Consider the following 14,868-nt stretch of genomic DNA (forward strand, 5'->3'; position numbering starts at 1 on the left):
AGAAGCAGCTGCTCTGTGACAGCCTCTTCCATTCATTCTAGGATAACCAGAGGATCCCCAGCGGCAAAGATTCGTGGTGACACCCAGGACAGTGGCACCGTGTGCCCTTGCAGCACTCAAGAGGGCAGCAAAATCAAGCATGGAGAGAGGCAACTGTAAATCTAGTCAATACTGCAAGAGCCTGCCCACCGTGTCGAGGAGCAGCCCGACAAATCTGCATGGAGATCCAGAAACAATGTCCCTTGTCCCCAGCAGGTTGGAAAGTGGAGTCCAGCCCAGGCACTCCCAAGCAGAACCGGGGCAGCCTTGGAAAACGGGAGGGAAGCAGGGTGTCACAGACCCCTGATTATTGTTGAAAAAGGAGTCGGAAAATCCATTAAGCACACTGTATCCCAATCGCCTATCACTCTCCACGGCCCCGTGGACTCCAGCAGGACGCTGCTGCAGTGGGGACTGCATCTGCTTTAGGTCCTGCTGCACCTAAGGGCACATACCCAACAGGTATGAACCCGCTACATCAAGACTTCAATACCCGCTTATTGAATTAACACCGTAGAGCAGACATTTTTTTTTTTTTTTTGCAGTACGCGGGCCTCTCACTGTTGTGGCCTCTCCCGCTGCGGAGCACAGGCTCCAGACGCGCAGGCTCAGCGGCCATGGCTCATGGGCCCAGCCGCTCCGCGGCACGTGGGATCTTCCCGGTCCGGGGCACGAACCCGCGTCCCCTACATCAGCAGGCGGACTCTCAACCACTGCGCCACCAGGGAAGCCCTGGAGCAGACATTTTGGGTGGCCTCCAAACCCAGCTGCCTCTGAACAAGGACCTTCCTTGAAGAGCAGCTCTTCTTAACCAATGTGAAAATCAGGGAGACGAACAGAAAGAAAGAATTGATGGAAATCTGGAGGAGCGGAATTCTGTGAGTTTCAAATCCTTCATTCACCACGTCCTACATGGGTAAACCCACTCAGGGCTCAGCTATCAATCAGGCCCCAAAGCCCCACAGCACTGTGTGTCCTGAAATTTCATCTTCCCACTCACCCCTGTAGGATGGGGACCCTACAGGCCGTGGAGGACCCCGACCCCAGCCATGTCATCCTCATGATCTGGGGTCTTCCCAGGTACAGCCAGGTCAAGAGCTAGAAAATGACACTCCATTCTTTTACCACGTATGGCGGCCCAGGAACAGAGCCTGCAGGTAACACCATTTCCACAAGACAGAGGAAAGACCACAAGTGGTCAGGTGGGTTGTGTGCCATGAAGGTCTCCCTTGGGATAATAAAGCCACAAAGGAACAGTGAGTTAAGAGCAAGTCTAGGGCATCAACCTCCTTCCCACTCCTCCCTCTGTAGCCCACGCATCCTCCCACTGGTCCCAGGAAAGCAGCCCCAGGTGTTTCTCAGGCCGGGCCATTCTTATCCTCACATCACTTACGGTAGCGACCATGCAGGGATTCAGACACCAAGAGGCTGGTTGTTGCGTGAACATTTTATAAGTCATTGAGGCGTCTTCTAGGAGCCTGTAAAATTCAGACGGCAATCTCAAGACAAAGAAGTGGAAGCGTTTAATACCACTATTGCCTGAGAGTGTGGAAACAGGAGGCAGAGAGAGGCCAAAAGGCTAACTCTGGAACGATAAGTCAAACGTTAGAGATGTGAAGAAAAGGGAACGCTTGTGCACTGTACGTGGGAATGTAAATTGGTGCAGCCACTATGGAGAACGGTATGGAGGTTTCTCAAAAAACTAAAAACAGAACTACCATATGACCCAGCAATTCCACTCCTGGACGTATATCCGAAAAAAACAAAACACTAATTCAAAAAGATATATGCACCCCAACGTTCATAGCAGCATTATTTACAATTGCCAAGATACGGAAGCAACCTAAGTGTCCATCAACAAATGAATGGATGAAGAAGAGGTGTATATATACAATGGAATACTACTTGTCATAAAAAAGAACAAAATTTTGCCATTTGCAGCGACAGGGATGGACTTGGAGGGCATTATGCTAAGTGAAATAAGTCAGACGGAGAAAGAGAAATACTCTGTATCTCTTACATGTGGAATTTAAAAAATACAACAAACTAGTGAACGAAACAAAAAAGAAACAGACTCACAGATACAGAGAACAAACTACTGGTTACCAGTGGGGAGTGGGGGGCAATACAGGGGTGGGGAAGAAGGAGGTACAAACGATTGAGTGTAAGATAGGCTGAAGAATGTAATATGCAACACAAGGAATATAGCCAACATTTTGTGATAACTGTAAATGGAAAGTAACCTTTAAAAATTGTAATAAAACTCCTCACTGCTCCCTGGAGGCCAGCTGCGCCACCATCATCCTGCCACTAAGTCAAAGGAGAACCACAGGGCTTTCCTGGTGCACAGTGGTTGAGAGTCCGCCTGCCGACGCAGGGGACGCGGGGTTTGTGCCCCGGTCCGGGAGGATCCCACATGCCGCGGAGCGGCTGGGCCCGTGAGCCATGGCCGCTGAGCCTGCGCGTCCGGAGCCTGAGCTCCGCAACGGGAGAGGCCACAACAGTGAGAGGCCCACGTACGGCAAAAAAAAAAAAAAAAAAAAAAAAAGGAGAACCACAGGTGGGTGAAATGACATCCTTCAGGGTCAGGATAACAGGGGCCAAGGGAGCATCCACAGCGAGATTTATTGAGCACTCCATTTACGTATGACAAATACTCTGTGTCCTGACTGCTGCTCTGGGCTCAGGGGTGTGTTTGAACCATGCAGCGCTCCGTTCGACCGCTCCTCATGACTGAGCTCAGCAGTCTTGCCAGGCTCTCAGTGGAGAAGGGAATGGGCTGGGCCGCCCTTCCTCGTGGGGAGCCCCAAGACCATTAGAGCCCAGTGGTGTGCGTGTGTTTTTAATTGAACTATAGTTGATTTACAATGTTGTACCAGTCTCCGCTGCAGCCCCGTGGTCTTTGATTTGGAGGAGTCTCGGAGAAGCAGCACCTTGTGCGAAGCTGCCTTGCCCACAGCCCACAGGGACAGAATGGGAGTCACATCACTACTCGGAGACCTCCCTGTTGTGCAGCCCCTTGGCCCGCTGATTCACTGGGGCCACAGCATCTCAATCTGGGGGCAAGAAAGGACAGGAAGCGGCCCTGGCTGTGACACGGTGACCCAGCCAGGGGCGGGTCTTTCCTGCGATTCTAGGACAGCTGGATCCTGAAGCTTCAAACCAAATGCATGACAGGTTCTCAGAGACTGGGAAAGGAGGTGGGCGAAGCTTGCGCCCAACCTTCATGGGTGCACACGCTGGCGGCCCATCAGTTTTGTTCCAGGAGGCCATGCACAGCCCCAGGCGATAAATCCTGAGTAGTCAGCCCAGTGGATCTCAACCCAAGGTGACTTTGACAATGTGTGGAGCTGGGGGAGGGGTGCTAGAGCCTCTAGTGGGCAGAGCCTTGCAAGGCATGGGACAGCCCCTCACAACAAAGATGCATGGAGCCTGAAGGTCAATAGTGCCAAGGTTAAGAAACCCTGCTCTGGGCTTCCCTCGTGGCGCAGTGGTTGAGAGTCCGCCTGCCGAGGCAGGGGACACGGGTTCGTATCCCGGTCCGGGAAGATCCCACGTGCCGCGCAGCGGCTGGGCCCGTGAGCCATGGCCGCTGAGCCTGCGCGTCCGGAGCCTGTGCTCCGCAACGGGAGAGGCCACAACGGTGAGGCCCGCGTACCGGAAAAAAAAAAAAAAAAAAGAAAAGAAACCCTGCTCTAAGCTACCCAGGACATCCTGTTTTCCTTTGCCAGAAGCTAGGGTTTTCAGCCCTGCTTCACAGTCCCAGGGGTCGGGGGTTGCGGGTTTGGTCACCGAGACATAAGAGAACATTAATGCTGGCACCAGCCTGAGCGCTGCACGGAGATCTTTACAATGAGTCCTCAAACAACCCTCATCCCCTTTCACAGATTAGGAAACTGAGGAACACAGAGGTCACACACTGCTTAGAGGAGGACTTGGGTCCAATCGGCCCGACCCCAGACACTGTATTAACTGGGGGAAAGTATAAAATTGTATCTATATTCTGTGTGATCCTCTTTACGTGCTGACTAAAAAAAAAAAGCCAAAGGGAAGGAAAGAAACAAAGGGAGGAAAGAGGGAGGCAGGACATAGAGATGTATGAGGAATAAGATCAAAACGTTAACAGCAGCTGTTTACAAGTGATGGGATTTGGTCCACTTTTGTTTTCTTCTCTGTACCTTCCTGTATTTCTACATTCTCTCCAACAAAAATGCCTTTTATGGGCAGAAAAGAAACAATAAACAAAACAAAAATTCCTGCCAAGACAGTCAACACAGGCATATCCACCTGTAAGGTAATAATAACTGTGCTGACGGAAGAGGTGCAGACGCCACTTGGCAGACGTGAGGGGACACCCTGGGTCACTCGGGCCCATCGCAGCCTCCATGGTAACCGGCACTGGGAAGTCATCCCCCAGAGGCTGTGCCCACAGCACACCTGCAAGGCATCCGCTCCTGAGTAAAGACAACCCCCTGAGTCCGAGATAGCTTGTCAGCAGCTCATGCATCTCACAGCGGAAAGCGCCCAGAGGGGGTGAGCCGTGGGCGGCCACGTCAAACCCCTCACCACGCCTGACTGTCTCCGTGCTCGAAATACTCAAAGACAGCTTCTAGAAAAATAAGGTTTCCAGACCATTAAAATTTCCTTTCAACAGTTTAATTAACCGGTAGGAGTGAGAAAAAAAGCAGACTTTTTGTACCCAGAGCCTAATGTGAAAGTTTGTTTTAGGAAAAAAAAGGGAAAGAATTCTAAGGGATACGGAAAAGTTTGCTTTTCCTATTGTTTCCCATAGAATTTGTATCTATTGTATCTAAGTCTCTTTCCACCATAAAAAAAAACCCTACACAATGTACGGATGCTCATTATCTACTGCATCTTTTTTGTTATCCTTCCTGTTAAATAAAAAATGGCTTCTAAAAAAAAAACCACTGGTGGCCCAGTGGTTAAGAATCTGCCTGCCAATGCAGGGGACACAGGGTTCGAGCCCTGGTCCAGGAAGATCCCACATGCCGTGGAGCAACTAAGCCTGTGCACCGCAACTACTGAGCCTGCGCTCTAGAGCCTGTGAGCCACAACTACTGAGCCTGCTTGCTGCAACTGCTGAAGCCCGTGTGCCTAGAGCTTGTGCTCTGCAACAAGAGAAGCCACCACAATGAGAAGACCACGCATTGCAACAAAGAGTAGCCCCTGCTCACCACAACTAGAGAAAGCCCACGCGCAGCAACGAAGACCCAACGCAGCCAAAAATTAATTAATTAATTTAAAAATAATAATAATAATCAATCTGTAGTTGCGATCCTAAGAGTCACAGCTGGGTGCCTCCCTCCTTACCAACAGAACAGTGACTGTTCAAGGTCACCATTCTCAGACCACAGTGGACTGGAGAATGACCTCCCCCAGTCTGAATTAGGTCTGACATGAACCAATCAGAAACATCCTACTCCTCCGTGCCTGTGATTGGGTTAGAGCCTGACACGTGACCAGGTTCTAGCCAACAGAACAAGAGGAGATGTCGGCTGTGCAGCTCTGGGAAGAGTTTGCATCCCCTATGGAAAAAAAAGCAAGCTGGAGGAAGTGCCTATCACTTTTTACCAAGTACTCTTACAGGTACTTGCAGTGTTGCAACTCCAGATGCCATCCTCGCCACTGTATAGGAATAAGCCAAGGATCAAGCAAATACCCTGAGGATAGTGGAGCGGGAAAATGGAACCAAAGAACTCAATTGTGATGGCATCACCGAATTGTTGAATTAACCCTGGAATCATCATGTGAGATAGTAACCCCCATGTTGTTTTAAGATACTTTTAGTTGGGTCTTTTGTTTCTAGCAGTCAAAACATCCTCACTGATAGAACCCTATACCAAGGCTCACAACTAAGACTTTGAGATCCCACCGCCTCAGTGCTGAACGAGAATGTGTCAGATGGTAGGGACCAGATCCCCAGCAAGGCAGTGAGAGGACAGGTGCCTAGAACCTTTATAATGACTTCCTGTCAGTTACCAATCTGTTTCCCAACTCTGCCTCCTCTGCACCCTGACTGTAGCTCACTCTAACAGAAGGTTACACAGATGATATCCTTTAAAACATATTCAAGAGGTAGAAGATGGGGGCTCTAGGGCCACATGAGAAGAGCAATGAAAGCGAGGATGTGAAAGAACGTACGCATTTATCTCTTCTGCTTTAGCAATTCATAGACTACCAGCTGTTAAAAGGCGTCTCCAAATTTAGACTTTAAATAAACTGACTCATGAATCTATAAGACTTGGGGAAAGGAAAACTTACAAGGCAATTTTTTAGGAATGGAGGTTGGTGACAGGCATAAGCAGTATATAATAGTCAGTTCTTTAATCATCTTGTTAAAGATATGAATTTCACATAAGGCTTTCTATCCTCAGAAAACAGACATATAACAAATGATAACACCATCTGACTAGACAGAAGATGTCTCTTCTATCTGCCTACAGTTTATTCTTTAAGAACTATTTTCCTGAGACTACCTGGGCATTAAAAATAATTGCTTTTAAATGTATATATATGAAATGTTAAGTGAAAAAAATCCATGTATCACATTACATATATACTGATTCCAAAAAAAGTGCACATGTGTTCAGTGGGAAGACAAAAAGTGAATTGGGGGAGATAAAGATCCTTAAAGTGTATTTTAATGAAATTGCCTTTTTAATGAAGTTACGTAGATAGCTAATATGTGTACATTTTTGAAATGAAGTTGTTTACGTTTTTAATGAATATGTGAACATCCCCAGACATCCGCGACTGTAATTTACCAAAACCACTCAGTGACCTCCTTCCTTTCATTAAGCTCAATCCTGCAAATATCTGAGAGCCAACTACACGCCAGGTGCAGTGTAGGTCTATGGAGAATTCAACCAGGTTTCAGAGATAGTTCTTTCTCGAACATGGGAAGTGAGGGAGAGTGGGAAGGAGGATGAATTTAAACTTTTAAGAATGTGTAATCTGCGCTTCCCTGGTGGCGCAGTGGTTGAGAGTCCGCCTGCCGATGCAGGGGACACGGGTTCGTGCCCAGGTCCGGGAAGATCCCACATGCCGCAGAGCGGCTGGGCCCGTGAGCCATGGCCGCTGAGCCTGTGCGTCCAGAGCCTGTGCTCCGCAACGGGAGAGGCCACAGCAGTGAGAGGCCTGCAAAAAAAAGTGTAATCCGATCAGGAGAGAGGAGTATGAGAGGGGTAAATGCACAAACACAGGGCACACAAACAACCAATGATTAAAAAGAGATATGAAATAATAGAAAGCTTTAAAAGAGGAAGAGATCTTGAGTTGAGAATTTTAAGAAAGGCTTCATGAGAGAGGTGTCACTGGAAATGGCTCTCTAAGGATGAAGAACTTGGTAGACAGGCATTTTCAGAGAGTTGGAGCAGCTTAAGCAAAAGCAAAGAAAGAAAACTCCAAGAATTCTGGGAACAGTGCTTAGTATCAAGTTGGGCTGGAATGCATGGTAGGTACAGGCAAACCATGAGTTAACAAACAAAAAACAGACAGAGAGACCTGGTGGGACTTGAGGCCAGGCTGAGGCACCTGCCTTGGCCTGAAGGGCAAGGGAAGGTTAGGTGAAGTGTGATTTGGCAGTGACACTCTGGAGCTGCGCTTTAGAAAAACGAATCCAGCAGCCGTGGGTGATAAGGTGTGGTGCTGGAGAAGCATCGAGTGGAGACCTCTGCAGTAACTCGGGGCACAGCACGGTGTATAGCCCCAGGGCTGGCAGCGTGGCTGGCACGGTGTGGACAGCTCCACAAATACCTGCTAAACTGAATTAGACTCCTTGTCTAAAGGGATCGGATGGATCTCATTTTTTCTGTACTTTTGACAGGCTCCTAATGCACATTATGCACTAGATAATGATGCAAAGTGTCCCTAGGACACGCCTCCTGCCTCCGTCTTCTACTACAAATGATCCAGTCCAAGAAGCAGAGAGACGAAGCCCCAAGAATCAAGAGGAACACTCTGCCTTCTCGTTCGCAATAAAGAATACTCTTTGTCCTAGAGCAAACATGAGGAAGGTACAGTTGTTCCTCGGCATCCACGGGAGGACTGGTTCTAGGACCCGCTACAGATATCAAATTCCGCAATGCTCAAGTACCTTGTGTAAAATGGCGTGGTACAGTTAGCCCCCCGTATCCGCTGTTCCATGTCCGCGGATTCAACCAACTGCAGATCGAATTGGTTGAATCAGCACATTCAACCTCCATAACCTGTGGATACGGAGGGCTGACTGTATAGAAGATCAGCTAAAACTACAGGAGAGGCCAGAGTGGGGAAGAGCTTCAGGCCCAAGAAAGAACACCTCATGGGCTCAATATGAAATAGCATGCGTTATCCTTATACACCCCTACAAATGAAAAGTCACACTAGATTGGTCCTAAAAATTAACAAAAACATATACCCACATAATCAACATAAAATCAGACTTGGAGAAAAGTGCACTTATAATGTGATTAAAGGTTATCTGAGTATATGAAAAGATGTCTGTCTGTGTTCTTAGGGAGGACACAGTAAAGTACTTCTAAAGCAAAGAGACATGATGCTTCCAATGTACTCTCAAATGGATCGGGAGAAAGAAAAGTATGTGTGTGTGTGTGTGTGTGTGTGTGTGTGTATAAATGTGTGTTTAAGTGTACATATGTATATATGGATAAATGTGTGCAGGTGTAAATGTGTGTAGATATATATTTATATACATGGAGAGAATTATAAAAGCAAATGGGGCAGATAACTGGTAAATTTGGGTGAAGGGTCTATGAAAGTTTCTTACACGATTCTTGCAACTTTTCTGTAAGTTTGAAGAAATATCAAAACAAACAGTTGTAAGAATGAGGAAGCTATATATTGATAAGATCTTTAAAATCCACTGTTAAGTGATAAAATGAACAGATCCAGAATAGGATGCATGGAATGCTACCATTTGTGTAAAAGGCAGAGAGGAAAAGAGGGAGGGAGGAGATAAATATATAGATATATAGACACAGATAGATATAGATATACACACATACGTGTAGTTATCGCTATATACTGGTAATGACACATAAGAAACTGGAAACATTCGTAGCTTCTCTGTAGGGGGAATAGGGTAGTTGAGGAAGAGAGGTAGAAGGGAAGTTTTCATTATAAACTCTCTTACATATTTTTAATTTTGAACTATGTGACTATATTATTACCTATTCAAATATGTAAATAAACAAAATACAATTGCCTTGAAAAAGACGTTAAAGGAAAATAACAGTAAAAGCATATGGTTTGGGGTAGCTCAGACCAGAGAAACATAGAAAATGGAATTAAAGCCACCTGGCAGGGTCCTGCCCAGATGTGACCCCATGGGTCGCTGTGCTTGGAGAGCTGCCTGTTTAGAAAGGACTTGTTCCAGACCAGCAGAGCTGGGGGCTTGGAAAATATGTGCTATCAAGTTGCAGCCTAAATTGGATAGAAATTTCCCCTGAAATAAACTATGTAATTTACTTCCAACAGACAATTCCCCATAGCCGTGTTCTCCACACTGATATTGTTCATTCTAAGAAGTAATCATCTGGTACACGGTCCATCTGTCCTGCATGTGACGGCCACAGCCTGCAAAGTCCTGGTGAACAGCTCCGGGAGCTGGTGCTGGCGGAAACCCATTCCTCAGCAGGATATGACCAAATAGAAACAACATCCAACTGCCTTGGAGCCGCCACGCACCCTTGGAGAGAACGCCTACAAGCCATTCATAGGTTGTGTCACCGAAGGAAAGACATGCTTGAACCTATGCAATATTTTTAAGACTTTCCAAGATGCTCATAGAGGATTTCAGTATCCAGCAATTCCGAATGGGGAAATGGAGCTTCTCACCTGTCTAGACTCACCCTCTGTTAAACTTCATGGGGACTGGGCAAGTTCTCAGACAACAATAGGAAGATAAGAAGATACCATGTCTGGGGAAGCCAGAGTGAGAAGGTAGCTTCCAGAACTCATCGGACTTTCTGGCTGTCAGAACACCAGGCAGGGGACCCCGAGGCACCTCTTTGTCCCTTAAGGAAACCCATGGCTGCTCTCAGATCTCAGCTCCATCACTCGGTCTCTAGTGCTTTGGGGGAGTACTTGGCTGGGCACATCTGTGTGTGTGTTTGTGCCTGAAACTGCCACATGAACTGTAATGAGAAATTTAATTGATATTAGCATCTGAACAGGCGAAGGGGGAGAGTAAGAAAGCAGGACATGAGTTGAGTAAAAGAGGATCCTTCTTCCCCCCCAGAACTTAAAGATAATGGACTGAGGAACTCCCAGTCTAGCAGAGGGACACAAACGTCAATTACAAACATCGTAAGGATGCACTCATCCCATCAGCCTGGAGTGCTAGCTACTCCATTGTCCTAAGAAGGCACGATGGGCACGTTGTTAATCAACTATGCTCCAATATAAAATTAAAATTAAAAAAAAAAAAAAGACAGGCAGCGGCAGAAAGGAAGGGCACACAGCACATGAAAAGAGCACCTAGTTGTTAGAAACCTGGATTCCAACCCAGCTCTCCCTGAAGGGCCGTATGTGATTGGGCCAGTTACTTATCTTCTGAGACTCAGTTTCCTCATCTATAAAATGGAAAAAACAACGCCTACTTTCAGAACTGTCCTAATAATGAAATTTAATTAGCAGTTAAAGTTGAAAGTGCCTAACACAGAGCCTGCCATGTAGCAGACCCTTGGCTAACGAAGCTTTTCTCCCTCATCTGCTTACATCAGACTCAATAAATAAAGCCTCGGTTATGGGTTGAACATGCCGAAAAGGTATGTTGCAGGCTGAGGCCGGATGATACGCCTACAAGCCAAGAACACCAAGGACTGTCGGCAACCACCAGAAGCTGAGAAGAGGCATGGAACAGACTGTCCCAAAGAGCCTCCAGGGAGAACCAACCCTGCTGACACCTCGACTTTTTTTGGAATTCTAGCCTCCAGACCAGGAGAGAATAAATGTTGCCTTAAGTCACCTAGTTTTGGTACTTTGTTGCGGCAGCCCTAGGAAACTAATACATCCACCTCCCGCTCTCCCTCTTTAAAGGAAAAATGAAATTCCTGACATGCCTGAGGAAATAGGATATTTTCACAAATATAAATAACATTCCAGGAAAGGCGATCTTCAGTAACAAGCCTTTGCAGAAGAAGGAGAGATATGAGAAATACACGGGTGTCTTATTGGTCTTTTTTCTCTTTTGCCTCCTCTTCCTCCCTGCCCCCTTCCTACTGGGAGCATCCACTATTTGGGGTTCTTCATTCTTCCCAGAGGGATGAAGACAAAGCTAAAAAATGACCTTCTAATATAGTGCAGAAGGTCAGGACCATGAACCCCACCACTGCAGAGGCAGGTTCACACCCCACACACTTTCCACCTTCCCAGAGACGCTGAAACATGCCCCACCCAGTAAGACTGCTGACCACTTCTTCTAGCAAGGAGGAGAGGTGCCTGGATTTTTTTTGATGTTACAACCTGCTGGCAGCCAACCATAGGTCAACTGGGATGGAAAGAAGACAAAGAAGGGTCAAACCAAAGCAGAAAATCACTTTCTAGATGTCTATGTAGCTAGAAGGAATAGAAGTGATGCTTGGGTCTCACTTTACCCAACCAAAGTTAGCCAAGTCCAACCCCTTCCTTTGGTCTTCCATATCTACCTGTGCCATGGTCTGAATCTTTGTGTTCCCTCAAACTTCATATGTTGAAATCCTAATGCCTAAGGTGATGGCATTAGGACGTGGGCCTCTGAGAGTGCTTAGATCAGAAGGGTGGAGTCCTCATGAATGGGATTAGTGCCCTTATAAAAGAGATCCCACAGAGCTCCCTCGGCCCTTCCACCATGAGAGGACACAGCAAGACGTTGGCAGTCTGCTACCCAGAAGAGGGCCCTCACAGGAACCCGACCATGCTGGCACCCTGAACCTAGACTTCCAAGCTCCAAAACTATGAGAAATAAATGTCTGTTTTTGTTTTTGTTTAATTTTTTTTTAATTTATTTATTTTTATTTTTTGGCTGTGTTGGGTCTTTGTTGCTGTGCACAGGCTTTTTCTCTACTTGTGGCAAGTGGGGGCTACTCTTCATTGCGGTGCACGGACTTCTCATTGCGGTGGCTTCTCTTCTTGCGGAGCATGGGCTCTAGAGCGTGCAGGCTTCAGTAGTCGTGGCACGGGGGCTCAGTAGTTGTGGCTCGTGGGCTCTAGAACGCAGGCTCGATAGTTGTGGCGCATGGGCTTAGTTGCTCTGCAGCATGTGGGATCTTCCTGGACCAGGGCTCGAATCTGTGTCCCGTGCATTGGCAGGCGGATTCTCAACCACTGCGCCATCATGGAGGTCCCAAATTTCTGTTGTTTTGAAGCCACACAGTCTCTGGTTATTTCATTATAGCAGCCCAAATGGACTAAGACAACCTGCTATTCCATCAACACCAATGGTATCCTCGCTGGAATCCACAAAATCTATTAAATGGTTTGAACCAGTAACAAAGAAGCCGTTTGTTTGGATATGTGGGTCCAACAGGCTGCATGTACGGTTATCAGCTATCTGATTAGACTCAACCGGAGTGAGACAAGAGTGGTCATGGCTTTGGCCATTGTTTTTATTCTCCTCCCTTCCCGGTTCCACCAGATTTTCCAGCTTTCACCTAGCTATTTTGGGGGCTTGGGGAAATTTCCAGTGTCAAGGAATGTAATTACAGAATTAATGACTCAGTAGAGCTGGTTCTAATAAGGTCACCAAACCAGTCCACCAGGTGACATGTCTTAGAGAACAGTGAAGAGAGAAATACCAGACAGGACACTCTGGGACCCACAACCCCTGCCAGGAAGCAATGAGAAGGCATTGATTTCTTCCTCGGCCACCATCACCAGCAACACCTGAATCCGGGGCAGCACCAAGAACTAGGGCAGAAGACAGAACTAGGGGTAGGATTCTCGCTGGAGAAAAGAGGAAACTATGATGCTGAGATAATGGATCAGGTGAGAGGAGTTTCTGCTCAATTCAGGAAGCTGCCTTAAGATGGTTTTCGCCCAGATCATTTGTCTTGGGTTTCCTGGTTCACCCTGGAGTGCACCCTCTGATGCATTTCATAGTTTCCCTTTACGCTCAGCTCTTAATTATTCAAGAATTGCTAATCCAGGTGACAGAAATCTCCAACTTTGGCTGCCTGCCATTTCTCTGCTAAGGAGCATCTCCATTTGAGGGAGGGCAAAGGAAATTTAAGGAAAGGCAATCAGTCAAGCAAGGAATCCTCACAAGCAAACCTCATAGCGGAGTTAGGATGATGAATATGCCTTGGCAGGAACGAATTCAAAATGGAAAAAAAAAAAAAACAAAAAAAAAAGGAAAAGAAGAGGCAAAGAAAGATCTCAGAGAGGAAGTCCCATGAATCTTACAGTCAGAATATTTCATTGCTGGAGATCACCTGGGCTCTCTACTTGCTTTTATAGATAAGAAGACTGGCACTGAGAATGACCCCAAATCGCAAAAATGGTTGCTGTTAATAGACCGGTCAGGCCTTCTGTCTCCATCAGGGCACTCCGTACACTGCTCCACCCGCAACATGAACACGCAGGTACAGTAGGAGGCCAAACCCATGCAAGGTGAGTCTTTAAAAGACAAAATGAACATCACAAGAGGCTTTGCTAGCTGTGGTCCACTGTGAGTGCAAGAGTTGGGTCCTGATTATGTGCCTTCAGGGAGGGAAGCAATGAGATCAATTACACTGCAAAGTCTAACACTCAGCTTTGAAAGATGGGACACACCCAATTCCCACCTTCCACCCAGAGAGACAGCCCCTGTTTCCAGTGTTCACACCGTAAAGGCCTGCCCTCACCCCACTGGCCAGCACCAAGTCTGTTCTGCTGAGTCTGAGTAGAGTGAACATACCCTGTGGATGAGCAACTCCACACATCACCCTAAAAGGACCAATCCCAGGCTCTGTGCAAGACAGCAAGATTCACTGAGCATGAAGCAAATGTGAACGGTGACCCAGGGGTCTCTGTGTGGGAGGACTTCTAGCTTAGTCCTTGCTGTATTATTTGAATCTTAAGTATAAGCCTCTTCCTTGATCCCCACCCCAAGTTTCTAGAAGGCTGTCTTTCCACCTCAGTGGCCTCAGGGCTGAGGACATTGCCAGTACAGACTGGGACATTCTAGCCCAGGTGGTGTACAACTTTGGGGAGAGCTTACGACAGCCCACTCCATGATAGAACTTATCTGGGCCAAATTGCTAAAGAGCTGATGTTTTCTCAACCATCAAATGTGAGGGCCAAACTATGGCCCCTTCCAACTCTAAAATTCTCAGGATGATTCAATACACTAAATACTCTAGGTATTCCAACGGAGGAGTTGGGATCAGCCCATCCACTTTCCCAGAGCAGATCTCTAATTAATGCCTATCAGGTATCATTTGCAAATGGATAAAAGATTCACTGTCTCCCCTCTTGACCTGGGCCCAATCCAACAGTAAACAAGAGCCTGAATCTTCCAAAGGAAGCGTGACTTCTTTCCAGGTGAGGTATGAGCAAGGTGATGTTGTTGGTCTGTTGCCTGTCTTGACTTGCATGGGAGTTACAGGTCCCTGCTTGCCTACAGAGGCACTACAGGGCAACCTGGAACTTCAGTGAACAGCCCTGTTAGGGGAACTGATCAGCCTGAGATTAGTTGTGTTTGCAGGCAAAAGAGCGGCTTGATTTAATCTTCACGGAGATGCAAGGGCACGTCCAGAAGAGTGAGCATGTCAGCTGACAGCAAAGAATCCACTCCTTTGGGGTAACTCACTCTCCTTTTATACTTTCCAAGGATGGGTTGCCACTTTA

The sequence above is a fragment of the Lagenorhynchus albirostris genome, chromosome 5, assembly GCF_949774975.1.
Source record: "Lagenorhynchus albirostris chromosome 5, mLagAlb1.1, whole genome shotgun sequence".
NCBI lineage: Eukaryota > Metazoa > Chordata > Mammalia > Artiodactyla > Delphinidae > Lagenorhynchus > Lagenorhynchus albirostris.